The 22,087-nt window shown below is 43.0% G+C and overlaps 1 protein-coding gene across 3 annotated transcripts in view; it reads left to right on the top strand.

The window, feature by feature from the left end:
- Positions 1–22,087, top strand: part of CACNA1C (calcium voltage-gated channel subunit alpha1 C) — a 651,860-nt gene that overhangs the window by 300,793 nt on the left and 328,980 nt on the right. The window lies entirely within an intron of this gene.

Below are 22,087 nucleotides of genomic sequence, written 5' to 3'. Positions count from 1 at the left end.
TCTACGGCAGGGCTGGTTCCTCCCCTCTGTCTCCTGGCCAGAGCTCCAGCAGAGACTTGCAGGCACAGCAGGGTCAGCTGGCTTCCCCATGCCCCCCTCCCCCTCCCCTCTCACTACTCACTGCTTAAGCAGCAGCCCTTCCTCCTCTCTGCCACAGCACAGACCATAGCCAGCATGTGGTATGCTAGCTAATGCTATGTAAGGCTCCAGCAGAGACTGCAGACACAGCAGGGTCTGCCTGGCTTCCCCCTGCCCTCCCCCTCCCCCCTAACTGCTCAATCAGGAAATCCCCTCCTCCCTCCCTCCCATCTCTCATCTCCCACAGCATGGACCCCAGCCCTATGGACTCTAGGCATGTGGTATACTAGCTAATGCTGAGAGGTGTCTGTGTGCCTCTCTCCAGTTTCACTGGGGCAGGCAGACAGAACAGTGGCTACTTAGGGCTGTTTGGAGCTAATCAGCAGGTCAGCCAGTAAGCTGTATAAGAAGTCTGAAGTAATGGAGAGAGGCCATTGTTTTGCTAATCGGGTAATAAAGACTGTTATCACTATCAGCCCCCAGCTGGCTTGCTTGTCTGTCAGTTTGACAAAGTTTGACAGTATGACGAATTAGGGAAGGAGATTGAAAAGCTTTGTATCAACAGATGCATGGATTTCCACCCCCTTCCTGCCTTGCCTTGGAGTGCTAGCCCAGGGCCTGGAGCTAGCAATATTCCCACCCCTTGAGCAGCAGGAAAAAGCCTGGGGAAAAGCCTGGGACCGTGCAGACAGACCTCCCTAATGAGAAAGTCCTGCGGGGCCTGGCAACACCCCCCTCAGCTCAACTCCCTGCAGAAGGGAAGGAAGGGCTGCTTTAGGGCCCCCGGTTTCTAGCCTGAGCCACTGCAGGCATGTGCCTGAATTCTTCAGTCCAGAGAGAATGTCCGTCCAGTTTCAAACCACTTCAGCCTGGCCAGGTTAGACTAATGTGCAAAGACTGAATCAATTCAGGCTCAGGCTTTTTGAATGTCTGTCCCTAGCCCTTGTAGTCCACACCATATGTCTAAGGGATCCACAAATGATTACTACAATCAATCAAAAGTGTGTGAATATCCACACTTACAATTCAAAGGGGTCTGTACCCCCATTTGAAATTTTTTAGGGGTCTGCTAATTAAAAAACTGTTGGAAACCACTAAACTAGAGTGATCTATCCCTTATTCATTACCCTCCCTGGCAACCACTATTACTTGTTTAGAGATACCAGAGAAAACATTTCTAATTGTTTTGTTCAACAGCTATAAATAGATAGATCATCCATGAATTTATCTGGGCCCTTTTTGAACCTGGCCATGCTATCACCGCTACCATCGCAACTCAAATACATAAAACCCAGTATTCAGATCTGTGGTGTTTTTTTTCAACCACTATAGTGATAATGGCTAGCTGTAAAATTCAGAACTGAAATCAGATTATGAACCAACCTATATCTTCTAGTGCCAAGTTTTGTAATCTGCATGAAGGGGAGAATATTGCTTCCCTACATCTTCAGTATATCGACAGGATAAATTCATTACCACTTGGAAGCACTTTTTGACATCTGCACAAGAAATTCTAGAGAAATGTAAAATGTAAAGATCAGGCTGTCAGTTGAAATTTCTGGTTCTCATTTCTTCTGTTCAGGATAGAAATATGGTATTTTACCGAGATGCGCCCAAATAAAATCACACTCTTGGGCACGACAGGGCTGTATTGAGGCTGGAACACCTCCCAGCTTTTTAATTGCATCAATAGTTCATCATTGTTTCCTGCTCTCATTGTTTTGCAATAATCCCTTCCCATTCTACCTAGCTTGACACAGCTTACATTTTAGCCTTACACCATGGGACTTTAAGCCAGAAACAGAAAACTGTAGAGACTAGAAATGTGGAGCTGGAAAGTCATTAGGTACTGTACAATTTTCTGTGTTCTGACTGATAAATTATTGTGCATCTTCAATGTGCTTTGACATGCAATACAATTTGTCCATGTAACAGTGATGATAGGTTGTCCCGGGCTAATAATCAAGACCCCTTTATTTAGATTCCTCTGCCTTTTAGGGAAATCTTGAGCCACGGTTCTTATCTCTTTTGTCAGTTTTTATTCCATATATTATCGTAAGTGGAACAAGCTTTTAGCCTTGAGACTTTAACTGTGATCATATTAAAAAAAAATCTCGGAAAAGAAAACTAATCGGCTCTGCTTGTGATGACAGATTGTTTCTGTGTATCACAACAGAATATAGTTAATTGAATATTGGAAGATGCCTTTAAAAAGGAAAGCACTTCTTCCTATCAGACCACCCAGATTCCTAGGCCCCCTAAAGGATATTCTGAGACTGCTCCAAATTCTCCCCATGCAGTTCAGTCTGCAGTATTCTAACCCTGCACTCAAGCATCTTTTCTCCCTACAGTGCCATACAGAATAGAGTAACCAAGGTATGATCTGAATGATTAATTCTGCTCTCTTTAGGAAAGGCCGCTTGCTCACTTTCACAATTTTATACTCAGATTTGTCGACTATTTGCCTAAAATTAAAGCTTGGCCTAAAAAAGGATCCCAGACGCAGCATGCTAAACTTACACGAGAAATGTCAAAGAAGAAAATCCACTTTTAAAAAAAGTCTGTAATTTAAGTCCTAAATAAACAATGACCAGTCAGTTTTACCCAAGGGATCATTTTTTTTCCTTATAGAGTATGCCTTTGTAATAGAGAATGTTGACAGACTAGCACGGCAATAGCAGAGGAGAGTTAGATATGGGTCCTTTGCCTGAAATGCTTATCTAACACTTTCCCTGATTCCATATGTTCTGAAGCATGTCTGTAGTATTCTACATAGGAAGTCTTCAGGCTTGTATATTGACATTTTAATTGAATTTGTGGAGCACTGGTACTTTGTTTTTTTTTTACTGTTTGTGGTCGGTATGTTGGAGTTTTAGTTTTCCTTTGTTCTCACTCTGGGGATCTATTTGGCAATGTCAGAGCAGTTTGCTAATTGTGTTGATAGCTTGATATATTTTGAAGTGGCCATTTTTAATATGTGTTACAGGAAGGCAAACCACCTTCTCTTTTACTGAACAGGTTTCAGGAAATTTGTCAGATAATTTCAAGAACATCTGCAACATTTTAAATGAAAATATCCTTCTATGCAAGTAGGAGAGGCTGAATTACCGGAGGCATTTACATTTCCCAGCATTTTAATTGTTTTTCTTTTTCAGGTCAATGAAGCATGCCCCACCAGGACCAATGACTTTGGCTCATTGAGACATTCTAGCCTGTGTTGTGCTAATGTTGACATCATAATGCTACCAGTATTCAGAAATTTTTCAATGAGTTATTTTGCCAAAATTTTAAGTTAGTCAAAGCTGGAGCTGTTCATGGGAAAGGCCACATGTGATGAATTTCTCCTTTTGAAAACAATTGGAAAAAAATTCAACATTGTTAGAATATTCCATTTTGACTTTTTAAAGGAAAAAAGAAATTCCACCTTTTTTAGTTTAAAACTGCTTTTTAACCATTTTACACACACGTGTGTTTGTATGTGTGTGTGTGTATATATATTTTAAAGATGAAAATAGAAAAATGCTTGCTTTAACATGAACTGAATTGTTTTTTACATTGTAGGATTGCAAAAACCTGGACTTTTAGCATCCTAACTTGTGTTGTAGAAAAAAATTGAAATCCTAAAAATGTTCTTGATGGTCAATTCGTACTGCATCTGCCATTGACCAGCGCAAGAGACAGGAATTTGCCTGAGAAGAAAGTAAGATCCACTCCCTTCTTCCAGTACTGTGCTGCTGCTCACAGTTTTCCTTTTGTTAATATCCTCCTTCCAAATGTTTGGCTCCAGCATTGTTGTTTGCATATTAGTGGGACACCCCTTGAAGATGATCTGCAGTCCAATTTGAACCAGAAATTTTCAAAAACAAAAAACACTTGACATTTGAAAAATGTAATTAAATTTCCATTGCCCCTTTATTTTCATAGTAACACTGCCATTTGTAGAAAGGTAGTAAATGGCTTCCTCAGAAGTAACCTCAAAGCTTCTTTAATTAAAAAATACCATTTTGCTGTAGCATTTAATCCAACATATACATGGGGCCTTTTAAAATAATGTGTGCTAGAGTTGCCTGTCAGAAAATAACCAGTTTCACAGTCATATTATCACTACTGTTTTATTTCAGTAAGTAGCTGTCATGCATGCATAGCAACTGTTTTTCCCCTAATAGTATTTCATATGCAGCACATTGTAAGTGTTCAGCAGGGCTATGGACTGAGACCGTATGCTGTTACCTTGTTAACAGCTTCAGTGGCTCCTGTGGGAGACCCAGCAGAGGCATCACAGTCTGTGGAATAAATACTCATCAGAAAGACTTGCACATGTTTATTTGCAAGACGGCTGTTTCAGAGGAGTCCACCTGTCATAGTACAGCAAATAGTACAGCTATTTTTGCTTAGCACTATCTAAAATATGCATTTATCAAGTAACAGCTACTGTGTCCCAGAATGAGGACTGATGTGAATTCCCCAAAGCATGGTCTCTAGAGCATGAGATTTGTCTAGCACATCAATCTCTTTATTGGTTGGGTCTTGTATTCTGCTTGCCAAAAGACGATGACTGATCTTACTATATATGGCTCTCATGTCCCTGCTACATCTTCCTCATTTGGCCTGACCAAAGCCGCAGTTTACCCCAGCCTGCCACTGCAATTCCCAGGAGGAGGCATGCCGAATCCTCCCTTCATTGGCTGGTTCACAGTACCTATTTAAAACCAGGGAAGGAAATAGGGAGCATCTGGGATAATATATTTCTTCCTGCTCTGAGACTGTTCTGCAGCTTTGCCTGTCCCTTCATCCCTTGGTCTCCGACTTGGCTTGCTCTTGGATTCTGTTTGCCAGCTCCAACTTTGGCTTCAATGCTCCAGCCCCAAGCTCCTGTCAGGCCTGGCCACTCATGTCCTGTCACTGACATTGTTTCCTTCTGAATGGGCATGTCTTCACATGCTCCTGACTGTGCAGTTGTTACCCCACAGTCATTTAGTACTTGCTTTAGGTAAACGTTACTGTTACCGTGCAGCCCCTGCAGCACATGGGTCATTTCCAACCCGACTGCATGGCAACAATAAGCTACTTCACAGTAGCATCGGTGTCACAGTTCGTGCCTGCCAATGCTATGTTGCCATAGCAATGAGCTATGTCAGCATAGAATCATAGAAGTAGGGTCGGAAGGGACCTTATAGATCTTCAAGTCCAACCCCCTGCCTGGGCAGAAGAAAAAACTGGGCTCAAATGATCCCAGCTACGTAGGCATCAAGTCTCCTCTTAAAGACCCCCAGGGTAGGAGCCACCACCACTTCCCTTGGAAGTTGGTTCCAGATCCTAGCCGCCCTACCTGTGAAGTAGTTCTTACGGATGTCTAATCTAAACCTACTCTCCAACAACTTATGGCTGTTATTCCTTGTTATGCCAGGGGGCGCTAGGGGAAACAAGGTCTCTCCCAAACCCTTCTGGTCCCCCCTAGTGAGTTTCTAGACGGTCACCAGGTCCCCCCTTAGCCTTCTCTTGTGAAGGCTAAACAGGTTCAGGTCCCGCAGTTTCTCATAGTAGTGTCTGCCCTGTTGTCCCTGGATCATGCGGGTGGCCCTCCTCTGGACCCTCATTATTGTTCATCGCTACAGCAATGTAGTGTCTCACATAGATGCATCCAGGGCTGTTCTCTTGGCCCAATGCACCCAATTCCACCTGTTTTCTTGACCTCTTTCTCTGACTTTCTGAGAGCAGGCTTTCCTTTACCCCTTCAAGGAAATGGGACTTAGAGGCCCAGCTGCCTTAGACTCCCATGACCAGTGCTGTCCCTCCAAACTCTCAATAGCTTAAGTATATCCTTTCCACAAAGCTCCATAGGTGACCACTTCAGAGAACACAAGTTGCTCAGGCCTGCAGGGGGGCAGTCAGGAAGGCCAAGGCAGAGATGGAAATAGGACTAGTGACCTGGATCAAGGATAATAAGAAGTCCTTTTTTAAATACATAGGGGGCAAAAAGAAGGTACCAGGTAACGTGGGGCCCCTGCAAGACACGCTAGGAAATCTGGTCGTCACACCAGATGACAAAGCTAACCTATTTAACAATTTCTTTGCCTCCATTTTCCTGAGCAAGGACTGGATCAGTCCTCCCACCGGGACCCCCTCAGGCCCCAGGGGAGGCACATCCAGGACAAGGGTCAGTGAGCATCTAATCAGGGAACTTCTGGAGGGACTGGATGTATTTATATCAGCTGGTCCGGAAGATCTCCACCCCAGAGTACTGAGGGAATTAGCTGAGGTCATTGCAGGACCCCTGGCACAGCTTTACGAGCACTCATGGTGCTCTGGCGTGGTGCCAGAGGACTGGAAAAGGGCCAATGTGGTTCCCATCTTCAAAAAAGGGAGGAAGGAGGACCTAGGAAACTATAGGCCAGTTAGTCTAACTATAGGCCAGTTAGTCTTACCTCAGTCCTTGGTAAGCTGTTTGAGAGAATTATCCTGTCCACAAGGGGCCAGCAGGGGAGATTATGCTTAGGGGCAACTAACACAGGTTCATTAGAGGCAGGTCCTGTCAGACCAACCTGGTGGCCTTTTATGATCAGATCACCAAATCCTTAGATGCAGGGGTAGCGGTGGATATAGTCTTCCTGGACTTCCAGAAGGCTTTTGACACTGTCTCTCACCCCGTTCTCATTAAGAAACGGGGGCTGTGGTGTCAACACCTACACAGTCAAATGGGTCACTAACTGGCTGGAGGGCTGCACCCAGAGAGTGGTGGTGGATGGATCATTTCAGCCTGGAGGGGTGTGGGCAGTGGAGTCCCCCAGGGCTCAGTCCTCAGGCCCGCACTGTTCAACATCTTCATCAGTGACTTGGACGAGGGGGTAAAAAGCACCCTGTTCAAATTTGCTGACAACACTAAGTTGTGGGGGGATGTGAGCACACCAGAAGGGAGGAATAGGCTGCAATCGGACCTAGACAGGTTACACGGGTGGGCAGATGAGAACAGGATGGGTTTCAACACTGACAAGTGCAAGGTGATGCGCCTGGGGAGGAAGAACCAGCACCATACCTACAGGCTGGGGGACTCCCTTCTCGTCAGTGCAGAGGCAGAAAAGGATCTTGGAATCACTATTGATGTCAAAATGAACATGGGCCGGCAGTGTGGGGATGCAGTCAGGAAGGCCAACCGCACCTTGTCATGCATCAATGGATGCATCTCAAGCAGGTTCAAGGAGGTGATACTCCCCCTCTATGCGGCACTGGTCAGGCGACAGTTGGAGCACTGCATCCAGTTCTGGGCACCGCACTTCAGGAGGGATGTGGACAACATAGAGAGGGTCCAGAGGACGGCCACTCACATGATCAGGGGGCAGCAGGGCAGGCCCTACGAGGAGAGGCTATGGGACCCAAACCTGTTCAGCCTCCACAAGAGAAGGCTGAGGGGGGACCTAGTGGTCTGTTATAAACTAGTCAGAGGGGACCAGCAGGCACTGGGGAGTCCCTATTCCCCCGAGCACTACCAGGAGTGACTAGAAATAACGGTCACAAGCTGGCAGAGAGTACTTTCACACTAGACATCGGGAGGCGCTACTTCACGGTCAGGGCAGCTAGGATCTGGAACCAACTTCCAAGAGAAGTGGTGTTGGCTCCTGCCCTGGGAGTCTTTAAGAGGAGGCTAGATAAACACCTTGCTGGGGTCATTTGACCCCAGTACTTTTTCCTGCCATGGCAGGGGGTTGGACTTGATGATCTGCTCAGGTCCCTTCCAACCCTACCAACTATGAAACTATGAAGATAAATGGAACAGACAGACACAAAGACTTTGTAAAAGTTCAAAAATTAATTGCTCCTTACTTTAACTTTCACAAGAACTATGCAGATGTAGACAAATAATACATGCAAGTTCCCTGAGCTATAAAATCAAATCCTCTCTTCCTCTCTCATACTCAGGCTACCTGTGTCATTTTGAATCCATTTGCCTGAGATTCTCAGTCTCTACAGTTTTTAAGCCCCAGTGCTAATATTTAACCCTGCTCTAGGGATTTTCCACCTTTTAAGATATAGTCTCCTTCAGAGTAGTTAGAGGAAGCTGGTTTCATCCACCCTGTTGTTCCCAAGTGTGTCCCAAGTGAGCTATCCAGGTTCAGTGACCCTCCAAGTCCCCGATCTTGGAGATACATGATAGTGGGCGCATCTACATGTACAGTTAATGTGACTTAATATACTGTGTAGTAAATTCAGGCTCATTAAACTGTTCCTGGGGACAGGTCTGCACATGCGCCTGGGTCAGGAGCAAATTGATCCCAACAGGAGCAGCCTAGTCCACCCTCCCTGCAGCAACTGGGGAAGCTCCAGGCTCCCTCAGGTGCCAGCCCGGGGCTGGCAGGAGACTCCAGCAGTAGGCCTGGGCTGGCAGGGAGCATGAGGTCAGGCCTGGGCTTCACAAGGTGGGGGGAGCTGTCCCTGGCTCCAGGGTCAGCTCCCAGTCATGCGGACTTGGGGGCAAACCCAAGCTCCACAGAGCAGGGATGAGCCGTCCCTGGCTCTGGGGTCAGCTCCCAGCCCCATGGAGCTTGGGGTCAGCTGTACCTGATGCTCCCAGGAGGAGCATGTGTGGATCCAAGCCACCAGCTGGGGAGGCAGAGCCTGTCACACTGGTACCATACCCGCCCTTCCTTCTGTTGGGAGCTGCGATTTCTCCTGGGAGCTGCGATTTCTCCTAGAAGCTGCAATCACAGTGGAAGTGGGGCAGACCCATGGCTGGGAACTGCCCTCACACCACCGAGCAGCCAATCCCATCCATGGCTGGGCTGTTGGGGGCCCCTTGCAGTACCTAGTAGAACAGCAGAGCCCAGCCAGGCTGTCAGCGGCTGTTCCTGGCTCTGGGACTCCTGCAGAGTAGGGGAAGGGATGTGCTGGCATGCCTCCAGGCTACTGCCCCTTACACAGTTGCTTTCTGCCTTGAGCTGTGTACTTCCAGACAGAGAGCAAAGAGCAGGCAGGCAGTGGGACATGGGGGTTGAGCACATCAATGCTTGTCTGCCTCTTGCCAAGAGCTCCTCAGGTGCACTGGGTGCAGCCCTGCACAGGCATGGTGACTGCCTGTCTAATGCACGGAAGAGCAACTTGTGTAGACTTGCCCAGTGTAGCTGACTTTACATACAGTGAGGCATTCAATGATTCAGCCACTTCATAACCTTAACAAGAAATCATTCACCAAATTGTACATTGATAGATTCCTCAAATCTTTGCGAAGTCCTAATCCTGCAAGGTTCTGTATATTCCTGGCTACCATTAAACTCAGCTGGACTTGTTACTTGGCATCTTTAAGGATTGAGTGCTTAGTGAGTTATTTTCAATCCATAGCGTTCACCTATTTAAAAAGATTTTCTTGGCAGATAATGAACGTCAATGTGGAGTCACAAATATTAATCAGTTTAAATGGGGAAATGTCAATAATAATAGGCACCTGCTAAAAGGTAAAACCAAACACTTAGCTGAGCCACACCACAAAGGAAAGTCTCAGTGAATATCCAAGGTTAGCGGTGTGCCTCTGTAATGCTTTAGAGGAAAGAGGATAAATAAAACATAATAGGATAAGATGCTGGTGCTGATAATTTAATGTCCTCCAAGCCTAATGTCACTGATGGAAGCTCCTTGGCTTAGGACTTTTACATCTGAACTGGAAAAGGGACTGGTGAATATATAGCAGGGAATGATCATGCACTGACAGAGAGTGAAACAGAGACTTCAATAAGTATTTTCCAGCTTCAACTTCTCCCCAGGCAAGACAGTGATTAGGGATATGGAAGAACCAAGCTAAAGTTCCTTTTCTGAATCAGGTAGACTTGAACATGGATCTCACAATTCAGAGGAAAGTGTCTGCCTTTGCCACCAAGCTTCAGAGTTAGGCTCTCTCTAGTCCAGTGAATGCTTATTCTATAAAAATGGACCAGCTCTACTAGGAGAATTTGGAAGAGACTGACTCTGTAATCTGGTGGGATGTGAGAGACCCAGGTTCAAGGTTCTTCCTGAATCTGGGTGTCAGTCTCACATCCCATGTCCCAGGTGCAAGCTCAAAGTACTAGACTACTGGCTATTGTTGAGGGGAGGTATGCTTTGCTTTTCTGAATAATTTCAAAACATTTCTTTTTTGTTTTGTATCAAAACAAAACTAAATTTCAAAACCTTGAAATTCCTCACAAAATGGAATTGTTCAGTTCTGGTCACCTCTAGTGCAGCATCTTGTCCTAGCTGGTGACTGAATTTAAAGTTATGGGACAACTGAGGCCTTTATTTGTAGACCATAATAAGAAAATCAATATTTTTTGTTGGATTATTTTGTTTGTTTTTACCACTTAAACAAAAACATTAGAACTAGTCTCTGTTAAAATGTGTGTGGGGAACAGTGGGACCATCCTGTCAAAGTCCTTTTAGATAAATAATGGTAGATCTTTGTTTTATTGTTTGGGATGGTCCTATAAAACAGAATTATTATAGATTTATTGTCATACACCTCATTTCCATTTAGAGACGGTGTTTAGCTGTTAGTGCTATGAATATTTCATTCCCCTAAAGCCATGTCTTACAGGTGTTTATATCAAATTTAACATTATTTTTCTTACGGTATATTTATACCAAATGAATTAAAATAAGGTAATATATAGTATAGACAAGCTCATTTGATCAGTAACACAGGCCCTTTTGCAGTTTCTCTGTCAGATGTTCAATGAGTTTTGGGTGCAAGTAACAAAGAAGCATCAACATCAGGGCAACAGTCAATAGAGCCTATATATTCAAAATGAATAGGAGCTTGAGAAAAGGGCTGGCTAGTGGGAAGGGGCTGTCAGGTCTGAAAAACAGATGTGGGAGAGATGGACCAAAATAATACGGCTATGAAACAGTTTCAAATTGCGGGTGACTGGTATTTTTCAGCATTCATACTTTTCATCCTGACATACTATAATCAGATTACAAGATAGATTCCTAATACAGTTATGTCTAAAGGGTATAGCTTCCCTATCTGCCATTTTTTCCCCTTTAATCTCTTCCATGCCCTCAGGAATGCAACTCATTTATTAAGTTGGGGACAAGGAGGTTCAAACACAAGCCATCCTGCTGTTGTCAGACAGCAGTACTTTGGTGCACAGAAAATCCCATGGAAGTGATTTAGGAAGGCAGTTGGAGGAAGATCTGGTATTCTGCTCAGGCACAGAAATACATGCACATGTGCTCATGCACACATAGAGTAAGTGCTATGCCCCGTGAACCATCATGATTTATTTTTTTAAATGGTCATACTGGACCTGAATGTTAGCCCCTCCCTCAGGTTGGTGAGCAGTTACTTGTAAATGGTTCTATTAAATTTAGTGGGGCTACTCTTGTAAGTAATTGCTATGCTACCTTCATAGGAGTATGAGTGAGAGGTTTATAGTTATGTCAAAGGCAGAGATTTCTACATCGTACACGAGTCACAGCCCACTTATTTTGCTAGAGAGATAGGGTGATTAAGTTGCAAGAGCGTGGAAGTAAAAAAATGAGTTTTAGTCCCAGCTTTGCAGCTCATTTGTTTTGAGTAGTTGGGCAAGGCATCTAACATTGTTAATCTAAAGTTTACCCACTCATTGAATGGGAATAATATTTACCTATCTTCCAGAATAATGTGTGGTTCATTAATTAATTAATGTTTCTAAATTACTTTGAACATCTCTAGATATGCTGCCACTTGTTCCTCTTCCATGTTTCCTTAGTATTTTTTCTTAATTCTTCTGTGAAAACTACTGAAAAGATGTCATGTTTTTAGTCCATCATATAATACTAACCTTCTGGCCAGAAAATAGAACTGAGCCAGATGACAAACATTCACAAACATTTTTCAGTAATCGCGGCAGTTAATGGAAGCCCCGATTCCTGTAAGATAACCTCCATTTGTGATTGTGTTAGAATATAGCATGCCATGAAACTATTGTGATGTGCTCAGAACCTGAAACTTTTGCTGCTCCAGTCTCTTCCATAAAGGCTGGGGACTCTAATGAGAAACAGGCCCCCCAGCTAAGTAACTCTCAGCAGAGAGTGGTACTGTAAACTGAGTAGAAAATGCACCCCAAGGTGAGGAATCCTCTATAGTAGCTTATTCTGCTGTGAAGGTAGGAGGAATGCCACTGAAATGTCCTTAAGGACCATCATAGTCAGATCCAGATAGATACTTTGGCAGCTGTTAAATGAACAAACAGGACCCCATTGTGGCTCAAAGTAATCCTGTATTTGTGCACTATGTCTGTTTTACATAATCTGTTTGCCAATAGGAACTTGAAGAGAAGACCAGCAGAATGTCTTATTTATGCAGTTTGCTTAATACATTACCCCTGGAAAGAATAAGTCAAGAAAAGAAAAACGTGAATTTTCTTAACTACTGTTGTGGTAGAAGGTAGGACACAGTGGCCACATCTACACATGCTTAACTGTGGGATTAGGCTAATTAGCTGCAGAGTAACCTGCAATGCTATTAAGCCGCAGTAAACTAATTAATGCTGCCATAAGATAGTGATGTTGGGGACAGTACTATCTTATGGTGGGGTAATTAACTGTGATTAAACGCACATATAGACGCTGATGGGAGGCATACATTGCACCTGGTCAGCCCAGCCAGCAAGAAGCCAGACTCTTGCCTGCCGCCTAGCCACAGGGCTCTGCACTTACAGCACCATTGTGTCCTAGCCAGCCCCTCAGCCACAAAATGCCACCACCCAGGGCAGATCCCCCATGACCCTGGCCCTGGTGTAAACTGCTCCACCCAGGCTCAGATTGCTACTGTCTTGGGTGCATGTGTAGATGCTGCACCTGGGTATAGTTTACTCTGACTCAAACTGCTATGGAGTTCCTTACTTTGAATTAATTGCATGTGTAAATACACCCAGTGGTACCTTAGAGATTAACTGGTTCAGAGAAGTGTAAGCTTTCATTGGTGATAGCCTGCTTCATCAGATAGATAGTTAACATCAGCACGCCTGATCTGTCATTAAAAAAAGTCACATCTCCTGTAACAGGAAGGACATGAAATACAGGACAGGGCATCAGTTTATAAGCAGAGAAGTGCCTTTCCTAACCTGCTCCAAGTACAGTGCACCCAAGCTGCAATGAGTCAATATTCTTTCCCTTCATTTGTTTTGTTTGTTTTGTTTTTGGGGTATTTTTTCCATACATCCACCACAAATATGTGGCTTCTCATGGGGTTCCTTTTCAAGAGGTAGTCTTCCTAGCTCGATGTCCTTTCTGGAGGGGTAGTATCACCTCTCACATAGTCTGGGCATTAACAAGACATCTACTTTGCTGTATAGGAAAAATCTATTTAACATTTTCCAGCAGGGTTTTCACCTGAAAAGAAGGTAGGAGTTTCCAGGAAACACTGCCAGCTTGTAAGAATTTTTTTTACTATGTATATGCTGTGGACCTCATTTATGCCACTTTAACATGGGCATAACTGTTACCTTCATAGGAGTTACCCCAAGGTTTACTGATATAAGTCAACTCAGAATCATAACTAGTGCTCTAACTTTGCTAAGAAGAAAGGATTTCCATTCACACCAGAATATGATATATAGCCTGAACAGAGCCTTAATTATATTTTATCATATCTGTACATGCATTATTGCCAAAACTGAATTGAACAACAATTAGCTTTTGACACTATTCTCTGATCATTTCTGTCATCAAATTGAGCATAAATATTTTGTCAGAGTCCCTGATTCCTGTCAACAGTTATTAGTCAAAATAAGTATTTTCTCCAGGTTAATTGAAAAGTACTTTGCATTTATTGTAACCAAAATTAGGTATTTTGTGTGATGTATAGTTGGGGATTTACTCTCGCTGTATTCTCATTCTGATTAAATAAATGCATGAGATTTACTTAGAGGCAAAGATTTTTTTCTGGGTTATATCTTTTATTGGACCAACTATACAGCTGGGATAAAGCTAGACAAGCTTTCAAATGCACAGCATTTTTCTTCAGGTCATTTACTAACTAAATTATAAGTTGTGAGTTACTAATCACAATTCATTTGAAGACCTTCAGGGAAAAATTGTTGCCTGTACAACAGAATTGAGTCTTGAATAGCTTTGGTTTTTCTTTTCTTTTGTTTTGAACCTCTTTTGTTAAGTGGCACTAGTTTGAAAGCTTACCAGTTGTCTCTGGTTAAAAGAGAAATTGGTGGGACATATGTTGGGGATTTCTCTTAGTTTATATTATCTACAATATGTATTCAAATGCTATTTACTTTGAATAGAGGTGACAAAAGCAACTGTAAAATTGCATGCTGGCAGAAACTCAAGCCAAAAAATCACTGCATGCAGCTTGTAGCTGGAAAAGACTGCCCCCCCACCCCTGAAATTGTATTTGTTTTCAACACATTGTCTATTCCCATACAACCTGCTCCCTGTACTTCTGTTTGCAACACGCCTTACCCCAAAGTCGCATTGTTTTCAAAACTGAGTAATACGCTATTTCAAGTGGCTCACAACATTTAACTTCCCTTTTCTTCAGCTGCCAGGCAGTTCAAAGTCACTTCTCAAACAGATTTGACTGTTCTTAGCATCCACGAGAACTGATTTCCTCATAAGCCAAGAGCAAAACTCTTTTAGAAGAGTTTTTTAGTGGGGGTATTTCTGTTTTTTGTTTTCTTTAATCCATCTTAAAGGAACAGAAAACCTTTTGCAGGCCATCTTTAAACCCTATCATAGGGTTTACAGTTGTACAACTCAGCATAGCTAGACATTATGAAGTCTTCAGTGTTTTGTCTTTATAGGGAGTATTTATTAGTCAAAGGGCACTTCTGCAAGAGATACTGACTGTTCAGTAACCAAAAAATACTGTGCAATAGCTTGTCACAGCACGCACAATGCTAATATACCGGACAGTATTATTAAGCTACTTCACAGTAGCATCATTTAAAAGACGTTTACTGGCGCTACTGCAGAGTAACTCTGGTTATCGCACATTTATTTAGTACTTGCTAATGCCAGTACTAAATAAATGTGATGTAATGACTGTGCAGTAGCATCTTGTGTAGACACGCCCAAAGAGTAGCAAAATCCAATAGTGCCATAAAATACATTGCTTGGACAGGAAGCCATTGCTAGTTTTCTGCACAGCCAATTTAGTGATGGTTTGTGTGCTCTGAATGTCCTCATATTTGGAGAACCTAGTCTGGAAGATACCTTTGACTCCCTAAAACAAGGATTCTGAAACATCTCCATATTCCTCTGAAGAAGAATACTCCAGCAATTTTGGCACATCCCTTTTTGCCTGTGGTAAGGACCACTGGAATAGTTCTCATCTATGGAAAGTACTGAAGGAGGATGAAGATCTAAGCCAAGGTATTAGGCTCATACAACTACTGTGAGAGTCCTTTTTTTAATATAGCTATCAGATCTGAGTAGGGTCCATGAATTTCATCTAATATAGTTCTCTGGGGACTTGGTGAATCCAGGAGACAGATTTATTGACTGGAAAGGCACCAGATTATAAGGGTGCCAAAAGTGATTTAGAACTTCCATTGTCCAACAATGTTAGGGAGTATTCCAGCACACAGAAGGAAGAACACCACTATAAACTGAAGCCTGAAAATAGCAGTAGCTTTTACTATCAGGCTATTTTTTGTCTTCTCCTCCTCTTCAGTTATTTCTGTAATGTGAACAAGTGTCAGCTCAGAGTGATAACATGGACGTTGCGAAAGAGTTTTGCCAAACCAATTGGTAAGACCTCTCCAGCAGAAAAGTGGTAATTAGATTGTTCATCCATTAAGGAAAATGTGGAAATCAGTAAAATGGACAGCTGGATAGAGAACATCACAGGGCTCATCTATACAAGATGCTGTGATGGTGTAGCTCGTTGCTACAGCGATGTAGTGCCAATGGGCACAGTTTGTGATGCTGACACTACACCGCTGTAGCAACGAGCTATACCATTATGGCATGTCACTATGGCAGTGTAGCTGCTAAAAATAACCATGCGCCACCGGGACAGCGTAGTAATGGCTGTTACTGCACCATTATTTAGTACTTCCTAAAGCAAGTACTAAATGATGGCGCAGTAACAACTGCGCCTTGGGGGGCATGTGTAGATGTGCCTATGGAGTACTCGTTGTCCATCAGCTTTGAAACATATGAGCAGATGCCATGTTGTTTGTGGACATCCTCAGGAAATAGATAACAGATTATCTGTGTGCTGGGGGGATTCAGATAATCTCTTGCAAGGTTTGTGCTAGCAGAGTGTATATAAAACATACCCGAGGAAAAATGGAGGAAAGGTTATTTATATGACAATAGCACTGCTTCATTGAAAAATTAAGGCAAATAGGTGAAATAGAGAAATCAATGGCAAGCTACTTGGCTGAAAAATGTCTAGCAAAATGGAAAGATTTCTTTGACTAGGTTTTATGACAGATAGCAAAACGCATTACTAATTTTGAATATTATCATAATCCTTACAGGAGGTTAAGATATGTCATTGTTTAAACCAGGTAACTAATTGTTGGGGATCCTGGTTTCCTCTGTTCAAAAATTGCAAATTCTCTGATAAGACCCCCCACAAATTCTCAGATTATGAAACCCAAAAGCTGCGTTTTTCCATAGTCAAAAAGAAAGGCCCATGTATGTATGTATGTATGTATGTGCATCAATTGAACACAATGTTTAATTGATGTATTTACAATTTTAAAGCAATTTGGAAGCCTGCAAGTGCCATTATAAGAAAATAAATTCTATAATACCTATAAATTTTGGCATTTGATTTTGGATTTTTTCTCATGGAAAATCAGAGCTCCCCTTGCCTGCTTCACTCACCAGGACACAAGTCCAGCTGTGGTTCCTCCCCCACTGAAATACCAGTACCCCTTGCTCCTGACTCACACCCCCCCCAGCCCTGCTGGTGCCCCTCACTTTCAACCCACAGCCCCCCCCAACATGTAAGTAAGGGAGTGCGTGTGTGGTGAAGGCAGAGGGAGCACAGGTGATATGGGGAGGGGGTGGGAAGGCCATGGCAATGCAGCAGGGGGCACATTCCCCTCCCCACTGAGATTTCTGCACCCACAGCAGGGTGTGGGGTGCAGCCTGACAGGAGCAGCTCCAGACAGGAGCCACTTCTGTGGCCCAGCAGGGGGCTTGGTGCTGGAGGGAGTGCCTTGCCAAATGGTATGTGCAGCTGCAGCAGTGGCAGGAAGGGGGCACCTCAACTTGGAGGTCATGGCATTGTAGCACTCCCTCCCATGCCACGTCCTGCCTACCAAGCCACAGAGGCAGCTCCTCTGGAGCTGGTCCAGCCCCACTGCAGTCCTTTGCCCTGCTGTGGGTGCAGAAATCTCAGGGGACACATGCCCTCTCCCCCTCCATGTGGCCTGTGTCCCCCCTCCTTCCCCCGATGTAGCTTGTGCTTCCCCCGCCCCCATGGTCTGTGCCCCTTCCCACTCATGTGGCCTATGCCCCTTTCCCTTCCCATCCCCTGCCCCTGCCCTTGCACTTCCACATGGCACCCCCTGCCTGATTGCTCCCTGAAGCCCCCAGCAGCCCCTTGCAGACTGGAACTCTTCCAGCCTGCAAGGGGAAACCCACAGTCTGCATTTGTCTGCATTTTTCTCTTTTAAAGGGGGAAATCCACATTTTTCCATGTTTTTCCACAGCAAAGAGGAAAACCCAGATTCCTGCTAATCATGTAATCAGCAGTGTTCTGTAAGATGGTTTTTATGTAGATCATGTTCAGTAATGCCTTTTAAAAAAAAAAAAAACCATCAAGTGATATTTATTTTTGAGTATATATAGGATGGCCAGAGCCCTGGGGCTTTTGGTTTGTGTTCTCGTACATGGTTTGAGTAAACCTAGCCCAAACATCACCCTATTCTCTGCACTTCTGTTCCACACACCTTCACATGGTAATCTTGTCATAATTCATCTGCTAACCTGAATTCAGATTTGGATTGGGTCCACAAGATTTGAATGCAGAGTATTCTGTTAAGATAAAAAGAAGCAAATTTAAAATAGCTGAAAAAAATTGTTTATATACATCATGAAGTAAAGCTGGAAGGGTCACTGTCTCAGGACAATACTGAAGCAAATACTTACAAAAAAGAATTAGATAGCTATTTGACTAGGAATAGCAATGGTTAAGTTAGCTAGGAAAAATTGCAAGAATTACAGTTCTCAGTGTTCAAGGAATAAAATAATCACCAAACTGGGGCCAGTAAGAAATTAGACAATGCAACCAGATTACAGTATTTCAAAGTTCAAGGTTTTATGGGGTGCATTACTTAGATACGGATGTTTTATTATTTTGAGTTTTGTATTAAATTTGAATCTCCAGTATCTGACCTCATTTCCCTATAATTTCTATCTGAATAATTTGAATTTTTGGTGTTGGCCAATAAAGTATCTAGTTTACAAAGGAACATACAACTGAAATGGGCCTCCGGGATTACTGAGTCCAGTTTCCTGCTATTATAAGACGACCACATTTTACAGTATCTTTCATAAATTAAACAGCTGCCTGTTTCATAGTAGTTAGGATTTTTGTCCCCACTACTCTGATTAACAGGCTGTTCCAGAACCTCAGTGCTCTGATGATTTAAAATTTCCTTCTCATTTTCAGCTTAAGTTTATTCATTGGCAATTTGTACCCATTTGTTCCTGTGTCAACATTGTCCTTTAGGTTAAACAGTTCTCCCTCTCTCCCTGGTGCTTTTACCCCACGATATATCTATAGATAGCTATAGTATCCTCTCAGTACAGAGATACTCCAGGGTATCCTCAGAGGCAGAGATTACATATCAAACTCAGCACTGGCATTAATGGAATTGAACCCGATTACCAAGAAGACAATTTAGCCCTATAATTTGTAATTGTGCTTAAAAGAATTTGAAATGCTAGATCCTTCAGGGCTGTTTGTTTTATTCCTTTAATAAGATGAGTCACTTGCATGCAAACCCTATCCCATGGACTGTCAACAGCCTATGGCAGTGAGTAATTTTTTAAGATACATTGTCATTTCTATAGTACCACACATCCGAGAGAATCTGAAATCATTTTGCAAACTGATATATAAACTAGATGGACAATTTTGTCCACTCCAGAAATAAAGCCACATCTGTGGTGGAATGAGGCAGTTGCTTAATAGTGCAGAACGCAACAACTACAACCAGAAGTGAGGAACAGAACTAAAATTCATTTGAAACTGCAGAAGGGGTTTAAGTAGGCAAACTGGAGAAAATACTCGAACAGGCTAGAAAGCTGTTTCTGCTTCAGTGCCTAATAGCTTACTTTCTTTTCTCTCTTTTTTTTTTTGGTTACCTTTGTAAATCTCTCCCCTCCTCCCCATTCATGTCTATCATCCCAGCTGAAGCAGGAAAGAATGGCAATAGTAGTTCTAGGGCTCTTTTGCCTTTCTTTTAATTAACTTAGACTTTTTGATTAAGTGACAGCTTTCAACACTTTTGGCAGTTGCTCTGTGACAAGAAAATTTATAGATGTATTGATGTTACATGATTATGACAAGTGCAGTAAATAGCAAAAGAAGAATGGATTGTTTCAAAACTAAAATGGATCTCCCTAGAATTTTGAAATGCTGATTTCATACATAGCAAAAAGTAGTTTTTGTGCTACACTGAGACATCCAACATGCACCTTTATAGTACACTGCTAGGGGGCAAAAAATACAAGCTTTGGCATGATATTAAATATTCTTCTGAAATCTAATATAGCTCCGCATGATATCTGAGGTACCAAGAAGGGTTCACAGAATCAATGGTCAGAATGGGATAAGCTCTTTCAGACATTCAGTTTCCCTCGTATGAGATGAGAATTAACTCTCATGCAACATTGAACTGGATGATGTAACTATAGTAAACCTGTTCCAACTTTATCAATAACTACCATAATCCTATGGATATCAAAATTCTAGCCTAAATCCAGGAAGAGTAATAATGATTTAGAAACCCAAGAAGTGTTCAAGACTATAGCTAAAATTTCCACACATAACTTATTTCTAGTGGTAATACTCTTACCTAATCCCATTCTTAAATTACCAGATGTCTTCAGCCCCTCATAGCAGTCATTTCTTTGCATCATTCAATTTTTAAGCTATCCCAAGGGATGGCTGAGTGCTACAGAAGTGCATATTTATGTTTGATAATGGATTGAAATGATGTTGGGAGTCGGTTTCAATTTTGTTCCAGCTTTAGCGGTTCTTACACAGTACAAGTTGCCTTTGTTTGAAGGCCTGTTTCTAGTTAGGTCCTTGTTTCGTGCCAGTCGGCCTTTAAACATAGGATGCCATTGAGATAAATATTTTCTAAAAATGTCATTTTCTTATCGCACTTATAAAATAGTAAATTCAAGCAATGGCTTGAAATAAAAGAAAAATGTGGGGTTGCCATTGCTTATTCTGACACAGAAGGAAAGTGATTTTTATGTTTTTGATCACAAAGCATTAAACACAGTGATGGAATTCCGTAATACTTCATTCACACACACAGTGTAACTAGGGCAGGGTGACTAGAGCAGCTACCCTGGGCACCAATTTGAGAGAGAAAGGGCATAGAAGCTGCAAAATCACACCCACAGTAGCCAGACATCACTGCTGCTCCCAACTGTGTACACACATGCCTCCGTACACACACCCATGGTTGCATACAGACAGCTACAGATGGAAATATATGGGCCATCCTGAGAGTTACTTGTAGCTTAGGTTCTGACATGTTGGTTTATTCATATTTATGAATAAGCAACGTAATTATCTAAGTGTTGAGGTGCTATTGTTCCTGTGATGGTCCAGGAGATACATAAGAGGTAAGACTTCTTGTGTGTGTTTTTATTGGGTCAACCATATGGTTGGTATAAAGTTAGGCAAGCTTTTGCATACCACAATATCCTTTCTTAGGCTTGTCCCAGGTATTGTGATATCCAAAAGCTTGCCTGTCTCTGTACCAATCATACAGTTGGTCCAATAAAAGACAGCGTCCACAAGAATTCTTGCTTCTTGCATGATTATCTAAAAAAAAATTGAGAACTTATCTACAAGAATAATGAACAACTGAAGATATGAAGATAGCTGCCCATATAAGGCTTTTAATGAACACTTAGGCTGGCCTTAAGGCGAGTGATAATATGCTGGTACTTATGCAAGCATACTAGGCTTTATTCTGAGTGCATTTATACCAGTGTAATGTCATTCCCTTTAATGAAGTGACTCCTGATTTATGCCCTTCTGCTTTAGACCAGAACCAGTCTCAGTGTGTAGAGGCCCAGAACATAGGTACAGAAATACAGAGGCATAGCAAGCTCCTTCAGTATCCGGAGTGGGTGGCATGGAGGGGAATATGCAGACCGTTGGAGAACACGGGGGTGGTGGATAAGAACGGAGTTGCACCTGTCCCTGCTCTCTACAATCAAGTAGCAGCTGCTTCTGATGTGGCTGCTGCTGTAGCAGTGTGGGCCTGAGCTGCTGAAACTGAGGTTCAAGCCCAACGCACAGCAGCTGCAGCAGCCCCATGAGGTATGATCACCTCTGTTGTTCTGCTCACTTCCCCTCTTCCCTCAATACACTACTGGGAGCAGGGCTGCACCTGCCATAGGAAAGACTCCTAAGGGGTTGGGGGGAGATGCCATACTGTTCACTTTCCTTACCCCGCTCCCCCTCAGATACACTACTGGGTGAGGGTGCTGCACCTGCTTGGCTCCTATAGCTGGACGTCATGGAGCTATTTCTGTTGTGGCAAAGATTTGTAGAGGGGAGTGGGGGTCAGAGTAAGGTGTATATCTGGTGCCCCCTCTAAGATGGTGCCCAGGGCTGGTGCCCCACTCACCCGTCTCCAGCTATGCCCAGTATATTGCAGGAATTACCTAACTAGTTATATATAATCTCTATTGACATTTCATAGTTCCATAGTTTCTAGGTTTGGAAGAGACCTGAGCAGATCATCTAGTCCGACCCCCTGCCATGGCAGGAAAGAGTACTGGGGTCAAACGACCCCAGCAAGGTGTACATCTAACCTCCTCTTAAAGA

The sequence above is a fragment of the Crocodylus porosus genome, unplaced genomic scaffold, assembly GCF_001723895.1.
Source record: "Crocodylus porosus isolate Cpor-Errol unplaced genomic scaffold, CroPor_comp1, whole genome shotgun sequence".
Lineage (NCBI taxonomy): Eukaryota > Metazoa > Chordata > Crocodylia > Crocodylidae > Crocodylus > Crocodylus porosus.
The sequence above is the reverse complement of the archived record's forward strand: the minus strand, read 5'-3'. Positions and strand labels throughout refer to the sequence as shown.